We start from the raw sequence: 14333 nt of genomic DNA, 5'->3' as shown, positions 1-14333 counted from the left end.
TTTTAATATTGCATTTTTTTTGTACAGTGGTACCTCTGGATACACACAGCTCTGGTTGCATATCCTTCAGGATGCGAACGCGGCAAACCCGGAAGTATTTTCTCGGGTTTTGCCACGTGCGCATGTGCAGAAGCAGCACCTCCAGTTGCGAATTCCTCAGGATCCGACTGGAGCTCTGGAACAGATCGCGCGTGCAACTGGAGGTACCACTGTATTACATCACTTAGCGCAGAGCATTACAATTGCTACAACAGGCAAAAAACATCATTAAGTGGTCTTCCAAGACCTTCAGCAATTTTCAAGTGGTTTTTTTTGGGGGGGGGGAGTTGGGAAGTGACTGGCATAGAGAATGAGACCTTAACAGACCCTTGGAAAGCGGTTGGTCTTATCTTTTCCATGCTGCTAATTCACTTCCATCTCTGTGTCACCCTCTGATCATATAAATAAGTCAGAGATTGAATGAGCTAAGATTCTGCAATGCTTTCAGTTTCTTAACTATTTATTGTGAAGGGCCAATTTCTATGAGAGTTTTCTCTTGGAATCCTTTGCATTCAAGTGGATTTAGAATCTGAATCCCTATTCCGCCCCCACACCATTCTTATTTAAAAAGGAAAGAATATTTTTCTTAAATGTATCAGTTCTAGGTTTTGTTTTTTTAAAAAAACCAATTATGTTTGGTTTCCATTGTGCCCCCACACTAACAGCATGATAATCTAACATTTAGATGGTTGAGTACAGTAGTTTGAGGTTTTTTTCTTTAAAAAGGGACATTATTCCTGAGCTGTATTTCAAATAAACATTTGAATGCACAACAGGAGGAAAGCTGAGAGCAAAGCATATAATTTGTCGAAGGTTACTATTATTGCACAATAGGATTTTAATTGGTTAATTGCAGTGATGTAAACAAGGGCAATAGGGCACTGGACACATAGTGAAGGAAAGGAAACACCCCATCTTTATATATTTGTGGAAACAAGATGCAAGTTAGCAAATTACCGTGACAAAAATGGCAACACAAAGCAATCAGCATGCTGCTATAGCAGTTTGCTATGAAATTGCATGAATACTCTAAACTTCTGCCCTGGCTATCAATGCAGGACAAAGAACGGGAACTCTTTAAGATCAACTGCCCAACACTTAATAAGCTGTACGTAAGTCAGGTTACAATGTTTCAGTTCCATGCTACAGTAGAGGTTAAAATACTTGGCTAAACTGAAGCTAAGACATTGATCCAACGAGTAATCTCTCTCCTGCATCTTCCTTTCAAAGTGCAGAGTGGGCACAAGCAGTCCAAGTCTTGCCTACCCAGAAGGGACTCTTCACTGACAGGAGGTGCCAACAGAGGCAATTCCACTGCTGGTGGTTTTAGGCTTGGCCCCTCCCCAAGATCTGAACCTCTACCTCCCAGGACACTGGGCCCCTTTTCAGGGCCAGACAACTTCTGAGATTCCAGTCTCTCCTCCCACAACCTGCTAGGTCAGTGGTGGCCAAACTTGGCCCTCCAGCTGTTTTTGGAGTACAACTCCCAACATACCTAGCTAACAGGTCAGGGATGATGGGAATTGTACTCCCAGATGGAGGGCCACATTTGGCCACCACTGTGCTAGGTCATTCTTCAGTTAATCCAACTCCCCGATCTCCCCCCAGTCATCTTCCACAGTTGACCACCCGCTCCAAGACGTCTCCACACAACTCATGACACTTGCAGATGAGAACAATCTAAGTATGAATTAAGAGACCAATCCTTGATTGTGTCTGCTTTACATATGGCATTTCCATGAAATAACACAACACCATTCAGGGGACAGAGAATATATGGAACAAGTATGTCACTGTGTGAGAGATTTTTTGAATTAACACTTTACTGATAATTATAGTGAATCTATGGTAAAAACACCAATTGTACATCTCAAAAGTGTTCTTACCTGGATTTATAGCGTAGCAATTGTTAGAAACTCTTGGAAATGATAGACAATTGTTCCAGCAACTGTACTATGACAGGAGGAAATCACACCATCAACCCATAGAGTAATGTTTCTTTCTGAATTTAGTAAGACCTGTAAGGAAAACATATACATTAATGTCTTAAAACACAGCAACATACCCCCCCCCCAAACTCTCACATACTGGGCAAGGTAATCTTTAATAGAATTCTGGGTCAGAGGAAATATTCCAGGTGATGTGTTTAGCAACAGTATGTGAACATCTGATTTAGCAACTTTTGTTTTCAGTGAGCAACACCCATTGTCTTAGTGCACAGTGCATCCTGGCTGAGCAAGAATATGCTAAAATATGCCTTGGGATATTAAGAGACAGACATTGAAGATGATAAAAATGTTAAGCATTTCCTTTTGTAGGGTTTATAAAATTTATTTATATGTGTGTGTGTGTGTGTGTGTGTGTACACTGTATATCCATTCTGAAGTTTATATATGGGCCGCATTACATTTTAGTGGGTGATCAAGACTAAGTAGGATTACTAGAATACAAAAAAATATGTTTACTTCTACCCATGAGAAAGTTTTAGGAGGCCAACTAAAATTTCAACTGAGGTAGGCAAGAAAGAATCTTGCTATTATGAGAAAATGATGGCTTCAAGGGTATAGCCATGACGCATGAAAAATCATCTGCACAACAGTAAGATTATAAATGCATACTATTTCCTCAGAATCGTTCCACGTACGTTTCTTTTTACACATTTTGGAGTTTCCTAGAAATTATTCCTTTTTAAATAATAGCAATTTTGAAGTACTGACAACATGGGGTTGATAGGATATTTTTTACAATAGCAGCTGGAGCGTTAGCAATAGATTTCAGCAATCTCCTAACTGCATCTTCCAGAAAAACTTGTAGTCTAATATACAAAGCCACCCCACCCCGTGGGATGCTGAAAAAGAGTGTGTTTTTCTGCTCCTTTAAGCATACCAGCAGTCATCTGTAGAGTTTACATGGCTTTCTTGTCAATACCTGCTGGTAACAGTTGGTGGAGAAGTAGATTCTATTATGATGTGCTTGTTAATTAAGCATGGCAATAGCCATTCAGGATTAAAATTTCAATACCACCATTCAAGTGTATAACAACAACAACAACAACAACATCAAAATCATCATCATAAGACCCTAATCTCTGAGGGAACACTTGCTTTCTGTCACTACTGCAGGGGAGATTTTATTTGTTTATTTAGGAAAACAGGAGCATAACTCACAAATCACATCACTTTGTTGCAAAGCTGGAATGTGTGGCTGTGCCAAAAGTTCAGAGAATCAATGAGGGGGGGGGGAGAGGAGAGACACTCAAAAGGTTTCAAAGACTATCAAAGGCAGATTTCCCTGGAAATTTGTATTACAATATTTGCAGAGTTAATAAATACAAAGCTATTTCAGCTGCTTCCATGTGAAATGTTCCTTTAAAGAAGAGGAGGAGGAGGAGGAGCTTTATCACTACCCTAAGGAGTCTCAAAGCTGCTAATAATCTCCTTTTCCCTTCCCCCCCCCCAAAAAAAACCACACTCTGTGAGGTGAGTGAGGTTGGGAAACTTCAGAGAAGTGTAACTAGCCCAAGGTCACCCAGCAGCTGCAAGTGGAGAAGTGGGGAAGCAAACCCGGTTCACCAGATTACAAGTTTGGTAGGTGAATCTACATAAGTCACTTGCACCTGTGAAAAGTATTAACAAGTACAATAATGCTTTTTAGAGTACTTCATAATGCAATGCCAGAACTGACCTGAACGCAGCTCCCCAATGTCACACTGAACTTTATTTGCTTCATATCTAACATGCTCCTGTATGTTTTCGAACAATGAACCTCAGTAGTGGCAAGGTCTAATACAGCACTTTTTTATATTAAAGTGTGGTTTAAGTATCAATTGCTCCTATATAAATACCTGGGAATAAAATGACATTGGTGATATTTTCAAGACATAGGCCACAATCCAGATAACTGTTCACTATGGGACTAAGCTAGGCAAGGCAAGTGGGGCTTTTAACTCATTAGTTTTGAAAAGGAACCCTCTTTTCCACCCACATGGCAAATCTTTTATAACTTTAACAGAGGTGCAAAAGTGAAGTTTGTATTGGTGCTTGCTAGTCAACAGGGTATTTTTAAGTCTTCTTCACAGGACCTTTCCCCTCCTTTCCAGGAGCTATGTTCACATTTTGCCACCGACAAAACAGATCAAGAAATATCTGAAGAAATGGTAAAATAAACATTTGTCGGTTTGGGGGGGGGCGGAAACTGCTGCTGTACAAATGAAAATAGTTCCAAAATGCCTGTTTTTATTCCAAACCATCCTCATATTGATTGCTCCATCTGTTTTTATGCACTTCCAATTGGTTATCAATAATGTTATGTTTCAGTGGAAGGAGGAGGAGGAGGAGGAGAACACTTAAATTGCTGTATCAGAAATCACAGCATGGAGGTGGCATATTTCAAAACTTGGCTAAATATTTTGCCACCTTTCATCTTAGGCAGATCACTAAGTTATGCCAGATATGTTTGTGTGTAAACCTCTGTCCCTCTGGTTACTTTTCTATATGCAGGAAACTGCATAAATTCTGAAGCATTCAAACGTGCATCTCCCACTCCCATCACCCATGTCACTTGCCACCAAGAACTGCAGCGTGCCATTCTGATTGTACAGTGTGGGACTTCATGGTCATTGCATAGCCTCATTCTTCATTTTGCTCTATCATTCACTGTCAGAGGAAATTCTACTGCAGAGTTAGTCTCTGTATTCCCAAAATTTATGTAGCGCTAGTCCTGGTGATTTAATCAAAGATCTTGTGACAAAACCAGAAATTGGACCAGCAAAGTTATCCCATTATTGCCTCTCCAGCCTTGGGGTGAGTTTCAGAACAAGAGAACTGTAATAGCTTAACCCAGTTTCATGCAGCTGCTTGAACTCAGAAAATAAAAATTGCCTTTGAGGCTCTGTCATGCTAGTTCTGCCAACTGTGAATGTTAATGCAGGACAGAATGTGAAGAGAAGAAACTGAATGTACAACATTAGTTTCATATGTTCCTCAGTGAGCTATTCCAACCCCTTCTATCACAGATCTTTCAAATTGTCCCGATCAACTCCTACAGTCTATTATCTCAAGTAAGTAAAGGCCAAGCGACAGGAGGCTTGCATCAGCTTAAACACAAGAGTGTGAATCGCAGAAGCAAAATTCAATAGAGATTTGTTTTAGTAGGGGGAAACAGTCAGACATAAAAACTGATAAAATGCAAAATAATTAATTGCTATCCCAGGTGTGTTTATTTCAGTAATATAGGTTGAAACATTTTCAAAAAAACAAAACCCACTGCTTGATTTTCTACAAAACAACCCATTTTCAGAAATTTATTGTTTCTTCAAAAGATTAGTAATAATGAAGTACAAGTAATTAAAACTGCACAAGTATTGATTTCCTTATATATTCATATATTCTAGTTCACCTACTAATTGCTAGCTTGTAGAAAATTTTAATATATTGTATAGGCCATTTAAAATCAACATGATATGCTTTCTTAAAATATATATATATAAATCAACTAAGATTGACACACTAGATCTGCTTTGATTTATAGCACAGCAAAATCTTCTGGAAAGTATTTCAGAAACTTTCTGATTCATAATTCCCAGACAACTGATGTCACTGCTATATAAAATTTTTTTGGATGAGCAGTAGGTTACAATAGCTGATTAGTAGCAATTCCCACTAAGTTTCTACATTCTCCCCTCTCTCTCATGGGCAAATGTTGTATTTCTTTTTTATTACAGATAAGAAAGCATGAGAGGGAGACAGATCTGCTAGCAAACACAATTCTCACATTGTCAACACCATCATAACATATGGGTGGGCTTAGTGAAGGGCCAAATTGTAGGTATTTTGTGATTTCAAAATCTTACACAAGCAAATAAGACAGGTGAGGAAGGTAAGTAATAATCTAGTGTGATTCATTTGCCTTTATTAAGCAAAAATTCCACAGGGTATTCTCCTAATCCAGCCAATTGCACCACAGCATAAAGATTGAAGAAGTAAAAAACAATTGATAACGGTTCTAGATTTTGAGAACTGTCCAGTACGTACAGTACTAAGTAGATGTCAAAATGTAACCTCCAACTGTTCTTAAAGAACTAGCTATTCCCTCACCTCTCAGGAAGGATTGATTTGTTGTGGATAAATAGAGGCAGGAGAGGAAACATTTAAATATTTTTCTTTGCTACTTCTGTGCCCTGAATCCCCAAGACCCCCCCCCCCCGTGCCTCAACACAGACTTCCAAATACATGTTTACAAATATCTAGTTGGACCATACAGGATGCTGATGCAATTTTAGAGTGGAAAAGCAAACAGGTAAAGAAAGAGTTTAGCAGAAACATGCACCTCAAGTAAAAACATTTTTGCTTCATTTATCATTTTATTTGTGGCAGCCCCATTTGTTTTGTCTTCCATTTGTTAAAATCTCATTTGTTTTGTTTTACTTTCATTATTGTTTCACATGTTACTGTTAATTGTATCTTATTTATTTTGTTTCCACTTTGATTACTGAGAAAACCCAGCCTTTCTTCTGATGTCCACACTCAACATTTTTCATCCTTGTAGCATTGAATATTCAGGTGCTGTTTTACTGCATCACCCTTGCCACATTTCAGACAATTTGGTCAAAAGAGCCCTCACTTGTTAAGCATTTTGAAAAGGGACAATATCCTCTAAGTTTTCCAGTGCTTTATGTTCCAGATTGGACTATTTCCATGTGTTTTTACCCCCAATATCCCTCTTTCCTACATAATGTTATCTGAATGTACTACCAATTTGCCATGGAATGCAATATCTCATATCAGTATCCAAATTCTCTCCTGTAAGAAAATGGGATGATGATGATGATGATGATGATGATGATGATGATGATAAAATTCATACCCCACCCATCTGGCTGGGTTTTCCCAGCCACTCTGTGGAATAAAATGATATAGGAATCAAGCACAGGCTCCCAACCTTTGAGCCGAGTAGCACTCCTCTGAGGGTAAGGCTTGAACCTTGAACAAATAGTTGCTGATCTGTGTATTATAAACTCTAATAGTATTTAAACAATGATGAAAGAGTTTAACATAGGTCCGCGCCGAGGGCCTTCTGGCAGTTCCCTCACTGTGAGAAGTGAAGTTACAGTGAACCAGGCAGAGGGTCTTCTTGGTAGTGGTGCCCACCCGGTGGTGCCCATCAGGTGTCAAAGGAAAAACCAACTACAGTACCAGACTTTTAGGAGACATCTGAAGGCAGCCCTGTTTAGGGAAGCTTTTAATATCTGAAGGACTACTGTATTTTAATATTTTGTTGGAAGCCGCCCAGAGTGGCTGGAGAAACCCAGCTAGATGGGCAGAGTATAAATAATAAATTATTATTATTATTATTATTATTATTATTATTATTATTATTAAAAGGTGAACATTAAATCTGATTTAGAACTACTGGTTTTCGGTGTTTAACAAATGGAAGGATATATTTTAACTGGTATCACTTGATATGTAAGTTTAGAATTTATGCAATAAATCTAGCAACATTTTCATATGGCTAAGTAACACTGTTTTCTAGCCTTCTTTGATGGCTGATTTGGATCTTTCTTTTTTCCAAGATGTTTCAAAAACAATTGTTAACATTATTTTTCTTTGGAGATAAAAGTTAGAAGAAAATGCAAAAGCATAAGTTTTTTCTTTGATGGCATTTACAACTTGCATACATTATTCATATAATTGCATGGATATTAAAACCCAGCAAAAGCTGTTAAAGTTCCACATATTTTATTTTAGAGATATGGTATGATTGCTGTTTTATTGTATACGAATAAGTGAAACTTATATTTTTCAACCTTTAATATGATACAGGCTGCTACAAAATCTGCCTTCCTGCAAAATGAATATTGTTAATGAATGCGAAGTGGCGAGTTGTATCTAAGTTTTTTTTAAAAAAGTACTTACACTCCTAGTTTATTCGCACATTTATATTTTCTTTGTGCTTTTAGATTGTCCTGTATCAATCTGTTGATCACTATTATGAGACTCACTTCATGTCAGGGAGAGAAGTAAACTTATCCTGTTTACTAATAATCAGGATCCGTTGGACTATCTGTATGAAATTACAACTTTTTATGCATTGTGGAAGAATCATAATTTTGATAGCCCTGTCAGGGAGCAACTGAATACATCCTGGATATTTTTAATTTGCATCTATGAGGTAAGTTCAAAATTTTACTTATTATAGGCATGGCAAAAATACCATATCCTAGTTGTCCTAGTACCTTGAAGGTTATAGTACACTGAGGGCCACTTTACCAGCAACAGAGTGTGGGGAGTGTAAATTATACTGTCATACTAATGAAGAGATGAGGAATTAGACAGAGGCAAAGCAGTTCTTTGTGAAAATTCAAGACAATGAGATGAGTCATGGCAAAGGTTGAGAAGCAGTTTGATCAGAGAGGAATCTTAAAAACATGAAGCAATAATGGGGGGGGGGGGTGTTGTCGAAAAAGAAAAAGGTGAGTCAAGCATCTAGATGCGAGTTGGTGTGTCATAGAGGCTAAGAGGCTGAACTATGAAGCAATGTTCTCAGTTCAAATCTTTCCTCTGCCATGCAATCACAAGTCATTGTCTCCAAGTGTCATCTCCCACACTCAATCAGCAATATAAGGAATGATACCTTATCACTGTTGTGTTGTAACTAAATAATGCATGCAAAGTGTTTTGGCCACTTGAAAGCATTGTAAAAAAGTATTACCATCCCTTTATTAGATCTGATAAGAGATGTACTTATGAGGAAAGGTAAGACTGTAATATGGAGTAGAGTGCAAGACTCCAACAAGGAGGAGTTGATTCGTATAGAGTAAACTTTAAAGGCTGAAAAGGAGCTGGAACTATTACAATTTAGAAAGACAGAAATGGCTATTTTGGTGTTTTGGCCACTTGAAAGCATTGTAAAAAAGTATTACCATCCCTTTATTAGATCTGATAAGAGATGTACTTATGAGGAAAGGTAAGACTGTAATATGGAGTAGAGTGCAAGACTCCAACAAGGAGGAGTTGATTCGTATAGAGTAAACTTTAAAGGCTGAAAAGGAGCTGGAACTATTACAAGCAAATAAGACAGGTGAGGAAGGTAAGTAATAATCTAGTGTGATTCATTTGCCTTTATTAAGCAAAAATTCCACAGGGTATTCTCCTAATCCAGCCAATTGCACCACAGCATAAAGATTGAAGAAGTAAAAAACAATTGATAACGGTTCTAGATTTTGAGAACTGTCCAGTACGTACAGTACTAAGTAGATGTCAAAATGTAACCTCCAACTGTTCTTAAAGAACTAGCTATTCCCTCACCTCTCAGGAAGGATTGATTTGTTGTGGATAAATAGAGGCAGGAGAGGAAACATTTAAATATTTTTCTTTGCTACTTCTGTGCCCTGAATCCCCAAGACCCCCCCCCCCGTGCCTCAACACAGACTTCCAAATACATGTTTACAAATATCTAGTTGGACCATACAGGATGCTGATGCAATTTTAGAGTGGAAAAGCAAACAGGTAAAGAAAGAGTTTAGCAGAAACATGCACCTCAAGTAAAAACATTTTTGCTTCATTTATCATTTTATTTGTGGCAGCCCCATTTGTTTTGTCTTCCATTTGTTAAAATCTCATTTGTTTTGTTTTACTTTCATTATTGTTTCACATGTTACTGTTAATTGTATCTTATTTATTTTGTTTCCACTTTGATTACTGAGAAAACCCAGCCTTTCTTCTGATGTCCACACTCAACATTTTTCATCCTTGTAGCATTGAATATTCAGGTGCTGTTTTACTGCATCACCCTTGCCACATTTCAGACAATTTGGTCAAAAGAGCCCTCACTTGTTAAGCATTTTGAAAAGGGACAATATCCTGAGGAATATCCTGAGGAATTAGACAGAGGCAAAGCAGTTCTTTGTGAAAATTCAAGACAATGAGATGAGTCATGGCAAAGGTTGAGAAGCAGTTTGATCAGAGAGGAATCTTAAAAACATGAAGCAATAATGGGGGGGGGGTGTTGTCGAAAAAGAAAAAGGTGAGTCAAGCATCTAGATGCGAGTTGGTGTGTCATAGAGGCTAAGAGGCTGAACTATGAAGCAATGTTCTCAGTTCAAATCTTTCCTCTGCCATGCAATCACAAGTCATTGTCTCCAAGTGTCATCTCCCACACTCAATCAGCAATATAAGGAATGATACCTTATCACTGTTGTGTTGTAACTAAATAATGCATGCAAAGTGTTTTGGCCACTTGAAAGCATTGTAAAAAAGTATTACCATCCCTTTATTAGATCTGATAAGAGATGTACTTATGAGGAAAGGTAAGACTGTAATATGGAGTAGAGTGCAAGACTCCAACAAGGAGGAGTTGATTCGTATAGAGTAAACTTTAAAGGCTGAAAAGGAGCTGGAACTATTACAAGGAGGAGTTGATTCGTATAGAGTAAACTTTAAAGGCTGAAAAGGAGCTGGAACTATTACAATTTAGAAAGACAGAAATGGCTATTGCTGCCGCTACAGTGGTCTTCAAAGCAATATCTGGGAGAAGAAGCAATATCTAAAGGGGAAGAGTTGAATTTTGGGGAGAACAAATAGATGGAGATCAAGAGATGAAAATATAATGGAGGACAATTACTTTCTGGATGAAAGAGGAGCAGTTTCACAAGAAGCAGGAAAAGGGAGCTAGTAAATAAGGGTGGGATTTGGGAAGAAGGCATGTTGGTGCTATGATGGTAGAAGCAAATACCGGTAGCAGTAGGCAGAAAACAGTACAGGGATGGATAGAATAGAAACTACACAGACTAAGAAAAGGTTCTAAGGAGGAGGAAGCTGGGCTTTGTCAGAACAGCAGAAGTAACAAGATTGAGTGTAGTTAATCAACTAATTTACTTGACAATCCTATATCACATGTATATCTCTCTATGGAATATGTCAATAGACCAAACTACAATCAGATTTAAATTTAAGTTTATTGTCTATCTTCTGTGTCTAACAACTACACCCTGAATGCTGCATCTGAGAGAATCATTGCTCAGGGCACAAACTTCACACATTTTTCAGTTTTCTTGCCAACCACGAAAGCTAGGATTTTGCTTTTCGAAATGAATTACCAAAGCTAAAATGGTTCTGCTTCTGACAACTGTCCTAACAAATGGTACTTTATGAATTTTCATTCTGTATACTGGACATGATTTAAGACAAACAGAAGAATATATAAGATTAAATCTGACTAGATTTATGCCTAATGTAAAAGGTGCCAGAAAAACTACATAGCGACTGCTGTTTTGTTTGCATTGCCTTGCTTTTCATGACCCCTTTTTGCCTTTTGATCTTCTATCTGCTTCTTGCCCCTCTAATCATCTATTGCTACCTTGGAATTCAACTTTTCACCCGTCTCTGACTCTGTACTCTTTGACCAACATCTTCCTGAGCCAGTGCTTGACCTCCTGTACTCAATTTAATGCCCTGCCAGCCCTTTCCAACCTAAGCCTGAACTCTAGTTGCATCCTGCCTTGGAGCTAAGCCAAGGCTTGACACCACCTGAAATTGCAGTCATCAAGTAATGAACACTTACGTGTGAACCAGCCTGCAAATTTATTTATTTTTTTCAAATGGTCTTTATTTAATTTATAAGAATGAAAAAAATACAGAAGACAAAAAAAAGACAAAGACCAAAAAGAGAGAGAGGGAAAAAAACCCCAATAACAACAATATTTCTTATTACTTAACATTGTTATATAGACTTCCTCGATTCCCCCCTCACTGGGTCCCATTTTTAATCCATCCTTAGCATTTTTCATATTATATCTTAAGCCATTTTCTAACATTTATACATTTCCATCTTCCTCTATTTCATAAACAATTTCCTCTTCATTATCCCTCAAATATTCCTAGCCTATAATCATCAATTCAAATTTAAAGGTGAGAGACTTGTGCAAATAAATTGTAGAAAGAGAACCTACTCTGCATGGATAGAATCACAGAACCAATAAGAGATAATATAACACAGGGTACAGCATTATAGTCACTCTTTGGATTCTGCACTGATGTCATGTTTGTGTATAAGAAAATGATAGTAAAAAATTAGTAGCGCACATGGAAATGATAGTCTTAAGGCAGGCATCCCCAAACTGCGGCCCTCCAGATGTTTTGGCCTACAACTCCCACAATCCCTAGCTAAGAGGACCAGTGGTCAGGGATTATGGGAATTGTAGTCCAAAACATCTGGAGGGCCAAAGTTTGGGGATGCCTGTCTTAAGGCATAGCTGCCAAGTCTCCCATTTTTCATGGGAAACCCCCGGATTTTAATCCGTTTCCCGCTGTTATCCCGAACAGAAAAAAATCCCAGAAATCCCCCAGATTTCCTACCTGCCAGGGAGGCTGCATTTTGGGTGCCGCTCTGCCCATGTCTGGGCACCGGACATGTCTGGACATGCATAGAAGCGACTTCCGGTGCCGCTCTGCGCATGCCTGGGCACTGGAAAACAGGCAGAGCGGCACCAGAAGTTGCTTCTACGCATGTCCAGGCATGCATAGAAGCGACTTCCGGTGTCGCTCTGCCCATGTCTGGGCACTGGAAATCGGGCAGAGCGGCACCAGAAGTTGCTTCTACGCATGTCCAGGCATGCATAGAAGCGACTTCCGGTGCCGCGCCGCTGCTGATCCCGCATTTTTCAGCGGGAGACTTGGCAGCTATGTCTTAAGGTCACAATTTCCTCTTCATATAGCTATTCTTGAAAAAGAAATTCTGCCAGCTAGTATCACAGATAAATCAATGCTGACTAGTTCTTTTCCTTATTTGAAAATTATTTTAGAAAGATTCCATCACTATAGTAGTGACCTGCAGATACAGAATCTTTCTTAATGATTGATGAAGTCAGGCCTACATCTTCTAAAGCCAGCCTACACGATAAATATTTCTAACCTAGAATCAGCTATACAGAATAAGATCCAGAATATTACAGCATGTCCTTCCATTTTATTTCCTAATGTTTTCCTAATATTTCCTAATGTTTTCCTAATATTTATTTTAAATGTATTAACAAGGTATAGCCAGAATTTGAATTGCTTCTTTCCCTCATGTATATATGTCACATCAAATCAAATTACAACAAAACAAGGCTCAAATCTGATATTAAGTCATCTGAAAATATAACAAAGAGGAAGAATGCCAAGTAGAAAATTGTGGCCTAGATGCAATCTTACATCTAGTATATTTTTGACACTTAAAGTTACTGAGGGCAAAATTTCCTCTCTAGTCCTTGAAACATCATTGACTCAATGTTACGCTAGACGCTGAGCGGATGTTCCTTATAAGGAGAACTTGTGCTTTGCTCATGATCTAGATAATGTAAATAGCATAAGCATATGATTATTATTTTTCCTTTGCATTGACTGTGCACAAAACTAAACTTGCATTGTACAAAGAAATTATAAACTAAAAACATTGTCCACAACTGTACACAGTAACTCCATTTTGTAATGGGGAAAAAATCATATCCCTAAAGGAAACTGTGATGGGTATTACTCTTTGGCCAGGGAGGCAGCTCTGTGTAACAAGCCAATTTTCATGGTTCTAGTTACCCTAAAGGAAAATGAAAGGTCAGAACCGACATAATTTTTAATGGTGGCAGCAGATTAACTGTCTGCAATTTTCCTAGCCAACTAATCAAGGATTAAAAGCTTCTTTTCTGAAAGGGTCTCTCTCCCCCCCCCTCTCCCTCTCCCTCTCCCTCTCCTTCTCCCTCTCTCTCTCTTTGCCTCTCTGATTTTATGCCCACAAAACACTGTCCTAGTAACTCTGTTGTGTGCACATTTCCCCTCAAAGCAGGGAATGACAATCTGCTTTCAAAAGCCTATATTTTGGAATGAATCCTTGCCAGAAGACATACTATCATCAGGAAGTCCTGCCAGACTATATCTTTTTGTACCTTATAAATGTGAATAAAAATCCCCAGCTAACACGATTATAGCAATGAGACTGAACATTTGGGAGATCCCTCAATTTCATTTCTTATCCTTTAAGCCATGAAAGAAGGTGCACAAGAACCAGCATTTACTACTGCTCAGTAGCTCTCCAGAATAAGAGCTTTCATGCATGCTTGGCAAGGGGCAGCTTGTACAGTGAAGTAACTCTGGAGAATTTCTCTTTGGTCACAAGGATGAGCAGCAGAGATACCATTTCTGGTTTGTTTTTTTTAAAAAAATATTTATCAGCAACCTTTCCTGCTTCCTGTATTTTAAAGGAGTATCACAATCCTCTTCAGAGTGATTATAGCTGAAAGACAATTCCCAAGAAACTGACAG

General features: G+C 38.4%; 1 protein-coding gene across 1 annotated transcript in view; it reads right to left on the bottom strand.

Moving 5' to 3' along the window:
- The window catches only part of LOC118096467 (heparan sulfate glucosamine 3-O-sulfotransferase 1-like), a 93226-nt gene that overhangs the window by 41694 nt on the left and 37199 nt on the right, over positions 1–14333 (bottom strand). Inside the window, exon 2 of the mRNA XM_035138346.3 lies at positions 1926–2057. The gene's annotated coding sequence lies outside the window, so the exon portion shown is untranslated. The remainder of the gene's footprint in view (positions 1–1925; positions 2058–14333) is intronic.

The sequence above is a fragment of the Zootoca vivipara genome, chromosome 5 (assembly GCF_965207765.1).
Source record: "Zootoca vivipara chromosome 5, rZooViv2.hap1.1, whole genome shotgun sequence".
Taxonomy (NCBI): Eukaryota; Metazoa; Chordata; class Lepidosauria; order Squamata; family Lacertidae; genus Zootoca; species Zootoca vivipara.
This window is presented reverse-complemented; position numbering and strand designations above follow the sequence as displayed.